The following is a 7,608-nucleotide window of genomic DNA, read 5'->3' on the forward strand; positions in this document are numbered from 1 at the left end:
CCTCTTTTGTTTACTGTTTTTTGTCTTGATTTTAATAAATTATTTGATCAAGCAAAATTTCTATTCCTCTTTTTTTAACAGTTATTCATCAACCAAGAAGTTGAGGAACATTTAAAAAAATGTTAGATACTACTCATTTTGAAGCTCTGGGTTATCTCTCTCTTCTTCCTTGTCCTCTCCACAGTCATCAAGATTTTTTCGTGGTCGTGAAGGGTTACCACAGATCTTCCACTTCCACCTACCTCCGAAAGCTTTATAAGTATAATTTTTCAAAAATTACAAATTTAGTTTAGCGACTTGGTCGAGATTTGAACCCGAACCATGCGAGAAGCAGCCCGAGTTTCTAAACCATCAGACCACCATTGACTTATATTTGCAAGGGAAAGCGTGGGCCGGTTAATGTGTACACCAAACACTAACGAAAAACGAAGTAAAGCTATGGTAATATCGCTAGCGACGCTACTATCGGTATCGATTTTGAAACCGGTCGTAAAACACTTAGGTTATATGCCTTAATAAAGATTTTTTTCAGCGGTGGTTTGATCTAACTGCTGTAAGAGCACATCCATTTCTTTATAGTTTATATGTAACTAATAATGTTTCTAATTCTATGTTACTATAGTAACAAATGTTGCTTTAACTTAATCTAAACATGAAGTGCGACGTGGGGTGGCAGGGCGAAGCCACTGCCACACCTAAGTCGCACCCCTCATAATATTGACAGATTATTAGTCAATTAGTTATAAAGAATCAATTATGAAAGAGAATAAAGGGAATCAGAATTTTCCAAACGTTATAGTATGTTTTAATCTACTATAACCTTGATTTTCTGTCTCTTTAACGTTTAAAAAAATTACCGAAGGACATAATCGAAGGAATCTTGTTTAACCCTTTATTTTGATATTCCCTTGGTGGGTTGCATTATTGGATTTTTTAAATATTTGAGTTTTTACTGTCTTCCCGTAAGAAATACAGGGACCAAGACCCCGTTGGTGTGAACAAGTGAACGCATATCTGTAGTAGGTTTCCCCTTATTTTTTTGTTTTTAAATTGTGATGAACCTAACATAGATATAACTTGATCAGTTGAAAAAAATATCAGTGATTGGTCGATTTTTCTTTCTTTAAGACTTTGTGGAACTAAAGGCGTTAAAAAAAGAAAATTATAGATAAATGAAAAAATTGAGCCAGTCGCACCATTCTCCCCTACCTTTGACATTATACTTATCATAAATTTAACGTATTCATATTTTTATAAATGGCTTTAATACTTAATAATTATTTGTAATGCTTAATAAGTATTTTTGAAAATTTATTATGTTTAATTTCCCTTATACGTAATAAATATTTTCACAAGGATCAGTCAGCACAGTGGTTATGGATATAGATTCCCAATCGAAAAGTTTCCTAATCCTCGTTAAAATCAAACAAAAGAGTAGGGACTAGCAAGACAAATAGTAGATACTCTACTTTTCTCCCCTACTATTTTCTAATGGTAGACGTTACGTCAATCATAAGGTAGAAAGGACAACTAAAAATGACTATGTTCATTGAGCTAACGAAAAAGTAGCCGAAAGTGAGCGAAGGTAGGGACAACAAACTTTTAGTGCAACTTAACTCCTAATTGGTGATGTACACACAAATTTAAGGGTACCAAATAGTATATCACTACACTTATTAGTGCTTACCCACACCTATAAGTGGGAACTTCCACCAACCCATAAGTGCACTTAAGTGTACAACAAAATTTTTACTGTGTTCATATTCATTTCCAAAGGTAAAAACGTCCTTTTACTTCTCTCTAAAAGTCTGAATCTTCTCTTCAAAGTAGTACTTTTGAATTTCTACATTATTAACGTAATGTTCACAATAAGCAAAAGTTCGCGAAGAAAAGTAAAGTATCACTGTTAAAAAGTGGTTTGAAAATCGAAGGTTTCTAACCTTCAGTTTAAGAACTAAAATTTTGGTTTTCTATTTAGAGGAATTTACATGTTAAAACCTTTGGTTTTCAATGGTATTTCATGTATAGCCTTTTCTTCTTTTCTTTGTATACAATGAAACCTTCTATTTTCGAATGTTTGTATTTTTGAACAAAAAGAAGAGTTTTTGAAAATTAAGTCTAGGCTTCATTTCTTACTACTTCTAATTTGTAATTCAGTTCATAATTTGCCATTCATGTTTAGTTAATTTAAAAATATGTATAAAGAAAGACAAAAAATTACAAATTAATCAAAATCAGAGCTATAAAAACATGAATTCTCTAGGATATGAAAAATGTTACAGCGATCTAAAAAATCTTAAACAGACATTGCAGGCTACATTTTCCCTTTAAATTTAAAAGTAGGGGAGATCAAGGCTATGTGGTACATTTTTTTTACGCTCCCAGTTTTTTAAATAGAAGAATTAAGAAAAACAATATAGGAGTGATTCCCATGCATTTCTCTACATAAGGTTATTTTTTTCATTTTTTTCTTTAAACTATTTAATATTTATTAATTAAATGTCAAAAGGAAAAAATGAAGAAAAACAAATTTTTCAGTGTTAAACGGAACAGAGTCAGGGGAAAAACGGAACACCATTTTTATCTGCAACGGATGGATTAAATTTATTAAAAGACGCACTAGTGAAAATGAAATTCAATTCTTTTTCAGAAGTACTGTCATTTTATCCCTGAGGTATATTTATATACGAAGGTCCTTAACAATATTAGGGTGCGGGGTATAGGGGCTAGGGTAGTAGTAGGTAGTAGTGGAATTCAGATTGTTTAATGTCCATTTTGTTTTTCCTTATACGTTTCTTCCCTTAATGACCAATTTTCACCAAATTCTGTACATAATTCTGTCAAAATTTGATACACCGTGTAGTGGGGTTTTCATTCGTTTTTATTACTGTTTAAAAAAATTAATTTGCGTTGAATTTTTAAAATTTTTTCGCTTCAAAGAAAACACAAAGGGATGGTTGCGGAAAAAAGGGGATCTCTACTTTTTTGTTTTTCAACTTAAAATTCAACTTAGATAATATAAATGAAAAAAATTGAAAATAAGATCTGATATATAGCTAACGCAGGTCTATTTTTTAAAAAAGTCGCGTTTCCCTAGCCCTTGCCGTTCAACTGCAAAAAAGGCCTAAGTGGCCTAATTTGCATAAGGTCCTCTCGGCTTTCCAAAGACTTTTAAAACTTCGGAAAATGAAAACGAAAATCTGAAAAAAATCAGAGCTGTTCTCACTACCTCTACCAATGTACATACTAAATGTTAAAGAATTTTGTTAAAAATTGTAGTACTGAGAGGACTGCAACAACAGCGTTTTTGCATATGGTCCTCTCGGGCTTCCAAAGACTTTCGGTAGGTATTGTAACAAAAACTGAAAACTAAAAACAAGTAAAAAATTTCTTTTCCGATTCGCATTTTTTTTTGTTTTTCCCATATAACTTGCTAAATTAATCAGAAATTCAGGAAAAAAGTTTATAGGATAAATAAAATATCATTTAAAATACGCTGCATTTATTTCATACCTTTTAAACAAATTGTACATATTAAAACTTCCCTGTATTTTTAAGCCCCGTGTCCGACATAGCCCCGGTCTCCCCTAATGGTTTTAAAGCTAATATACAACATCAGTCATGTTTTTCGAGATTTTTATAAGGTCAATGTTTTTAAGATTTCAGAGTTTTCCGCGTCTTTCTAGCTTAACCCGTTCCATAGTTTTCCCACTTTAAGTATACCCTAATTTGCATATAGCTCTACGGAGCGTTCCCAAACTTAGGGTTCGTTAAAAAACCTACCCTAGATAAAAAAATATCCTTAGCTAAATCCTTACCATAATGGCTACGGCCCCCAAAAATAGTGGTGTTTTTGACGAAAATTGGATTTTTGGGATCGCCGAGAAAAACGCCTTTTTCCATAAAGTTCTCTCGCACGTTCCCAAACTTTAGGTAGGTACTGTATTTGGCCCACTTTTATTTATTTCCTGAAGTAATTAAACCTTTGTTTTTCACAAGCTAAACTCTTTCACAATTGTTGGTTTCATATTTTGTGAAAATAGTAACATCCAAGACGGACCAATAAACCAAAGATTAAAACTCACTAAAACGTGGATAACGAAATAGAAGATTTTAACCTTATAAACCAATTATTATTGCTAACAGTGCAGGTTTGATCTGGATTAGTACTTCGGCTTACTAACCACTGTGTTAAATAACCATAGTAGTAGTAAGAATACCTTAGTAAGAAAAAAAATTGCAAGTATTGGACACAGCTATGTTAAATTAAATGGACTCTTGTCCTTTTCTTTGTTGCAGTAGAGAAACTAACTAATAAGCATGTTCTCAAAATACTTATAAACCATTAAGAATAATTATCCCTGAGGTATATTTATATACGAAGGTCCTTAAAAATTAGGGTGTGGGGTATAGGGGGTAAGGTAGTGGTAGCTAGTAGTGAAATTCAGAGGGTTTAATGTCTATTATGTTTTTGCATATACGTTTCTTCCCTGAATGACCAATCGTCACCAAATTTTGTACATAATTCTGTCAAAATTTGATACACGGTATCTTGGGGTTTTCATTTGTTTATATTACTGTTTTAAAAATTTAATTTGCGTATTTGTTACCTAGCTGGTTGCCGAATCCTAGGTAGTGAATTCGCTTTGATTGCGTAACCTTCCAACTGTCAGTGCAGTGAGTCTCAGCAGTGTAAACAAAAAGAAAAAAAAGTTTGGATCTTCCCTAGCAAGACAAGTTTTTGCTATGAGAGTGGAGAGTATTTCTTATTTGATTTGATTTGGTTTTTATGTTCTTGTTCGATTTCGTCTTTATTCTTCTTTTTACTTTGTATTTTCCCACTATTACTTATTTAACTCTTTTGTTTTATTATTACCTCTTTTTGTTTACTGTTTTTTATCTTGATTTTAATAAAATTGGTTGTCCAAGTAAAATTTCTATGCCTCCTTTTTTAACAGTTAGTCATCAACCAAGAAGTTGAGGAACATTTTAAAAATGTTAGATTATACTCATTTTGAAGCTCTGGGTCATCTCTCCCTTCCTCGGTCATCAAGATCTTCTTGCGGTCGTGAAGAGTTACCACCAATCTTCCACTTCCGTTTACCTCCGAAAGCTTTTAAAGATTGATTTTTCAAAAATGACAAACTTAGTTTTCCGTTCCGAATTGATAGAGATTCGAACAATAAACCATAAGAGTGGCAGCCCAGGTTGCTAACCATCCCAGGTTGCTAACCATTAGCCCACTATTCAAATATAATTAAAAGGGAAAGCGTGGGCCGGTTGGTGTGTTCAACAAACAATGTAACGAAAGACGAAGTAAAGCTATGGTAATATCGCTAGCGACGCTACTATCGGTATCGATTTCAGAACCGGTCGTAAAACACTTAGGTTATATGCCTTTTTTTTATCATAAAAGGTCCTGGACTTGGAGACCGAGTATGGCCCAGTGTATTAGCGAGACGGAGGGATATCACAGTTAGGGAGTACAGAGAGAGAAAGAAAAGAGGGCAGTAAAAGCTTGTAAAAAAAATGGAAAACAGACTTGGGGCACAAAACTAAAGGGGAAAGCAACGGCCGCAAGCTACTGCTGTAAAACGAGCAGAAAGAGAAAGAGGACCAGCTTGGCCCCCCTCTCCCTAGCCCGAACAGCCCCGGCGCCAGACGCCACCGTTTATAGATGTGGGCACCGGGTGTAGCCGAGACCTAGGTCGGAAGCCGGCGCCACCCCGTTAGCTGGGGGAAGGCGCACAACTCGACACTATTTGCCGCCCAGCGCCTCCGTTTATAGGAGTGAGGCGGTAAAGTTGCGAGGAGCTACGAATTAGGGAGGAGCACACAGAGGCGGAACAACCAGAACCTGTGGTTAAACAAGACTGCGGGGCTGAGAGATTGGCGAATTGGGCAGATTTAAGAAACATAGAGTTTTCGGCTAGAGGCTGGGCGCCGGCAGCCTAGATGAGCAGCTCCGGTCTGCGAATCAGGAGCAAGCGCGGCAACTGCCGAGGGTGATTATACCCCAGCGAGAGACAGACGCATGGCGGAAGGAAGCCTTCCGAGCCCTGCGTTGGGCATGGGGGTATGCTCCTGGATGGTTCTGAAACCGGGGCTCGCGTTACTGCACAGCCTCTTCGTCTTGGACAGGTAGCGGATGAAGGCGTTCCAGATGAGGCTAGACTGGGAGAGAGCCAGTAGTGGAGGAGGCCAAGCGACCTTGGTGGTCGCGCACGCCGAGATCAGCTTTCCTGTGAGAGATGAGAACCTCGGGCAATCAAATAAAAAGTGAAAGGTGTTTTCATCTGGCCAACCACAATCACAAGTGGGGGCTGGAGCGTAGCCTAGGCGAAAAAGGTGGTGATTGAGGCGACAGTGGCCTGTAATAAGTTGATTGGCCAATACGTTTGACCTCAGCATGAGGAGGGAGCGGGCGGCAAGTACGTCGGGAAAAAAGCTACGAGTTGTAGACCCGGTTTTCGCGGTCATCCACTCATTGTTCCACACAGCGAAAAGATGATCTTTGACGGAATTTTTGCAGAACTTGGGGGAGAAGGTGGGGTGAACCATCAAACAATTAGACGGAGATTTCGCCCGGCTTACAGCAAAGGAGGAAACCTACCGACGATGGATTGGCCGCAAGAAACAGATGGCAGAAAGGGCCTAGGGCTGAGAGAGAAACCAGCGCCATAACTTCTTCTGGGTAGAGAGGAGTCGCAGGAAGAAGAATGGATGAGCTGGCAGACAGGAATAGGTTGCAGGATGAGTAGGTAGGTTGGGAAGCCTGTACGAATTTCAAAGCTTTTAGAAGTGAGATACAGCTAGCCTGGCGATGAGAGATTGAGCTTGGAAGGGACGCCTCATACACAGACTTGATACCTATGCTGTCAGTGGCCACGACGGCAAAACTGGGGTTGGAACTTGAGCACAAGGTAGCGACAAAAAGTTGGAGAGTGCCGGGGACACTTGGAAGCAACGGTACCATTACAGCTTTTGCCTTATTAAAGATTTTTTTCAACGGTGGTTTAATCTAACTGCTATAAGAGCACATCAATTTCCTTATAGTTTATATGTAACCAATAATATTTATGATTCCATGTTACTATAGTAATAAATGTTGCTTTAACTTAATCTAAACATGAAGTGCGACGTGGGGTGGCAGGGCGAAGCCTCTGCCACACCTAAGTCGCACCACTCATAATATTGACAGATTATTAGTCAATTAGTTATAAAGAATCAATTATGAAAGAGAATAAAGGGAAACAGAATTTTCCAAACGTTATAGTATGCATTAATCTACTAACCTTGATTATCTGTCTCTTTAACGTTTAAAAAAATTACCGAAGGACATTACCGAAGGAATCTTGTTTAGTAGACTTTTCACAACGTATTTTAAATTGAATAATCTGCTACGTGCAATAAGAAACAAAATTTTCATAGTCCGAAGACACTTATGCCGATGTAGTTTATACTTAATTTCAATGTTATAAAGGAGTGATTAGTTGAATGGTTAGCATGATTCATTGAAGCATTAGAGGTCCATGATTCGATTCCAAAGTCCTTTTTTTATTATAAACTGAAATTGAAGGTAAATTTCTTCTCCAATTTTAGGGGCCT

Source organism: Daphnia pulex, chromosome 8, assembly GCF_021134715.1.
Source record: "Daphnia pulex isolate KAP4 chromosome 8, ASM2113471v1".
NCBI classification, from domain to species: Eukaryota; Metazoa; Arthropoda; class Branchiopoda; order Diplostraca; family Daphniidae; genus Daphnia; species Daphnia pulex.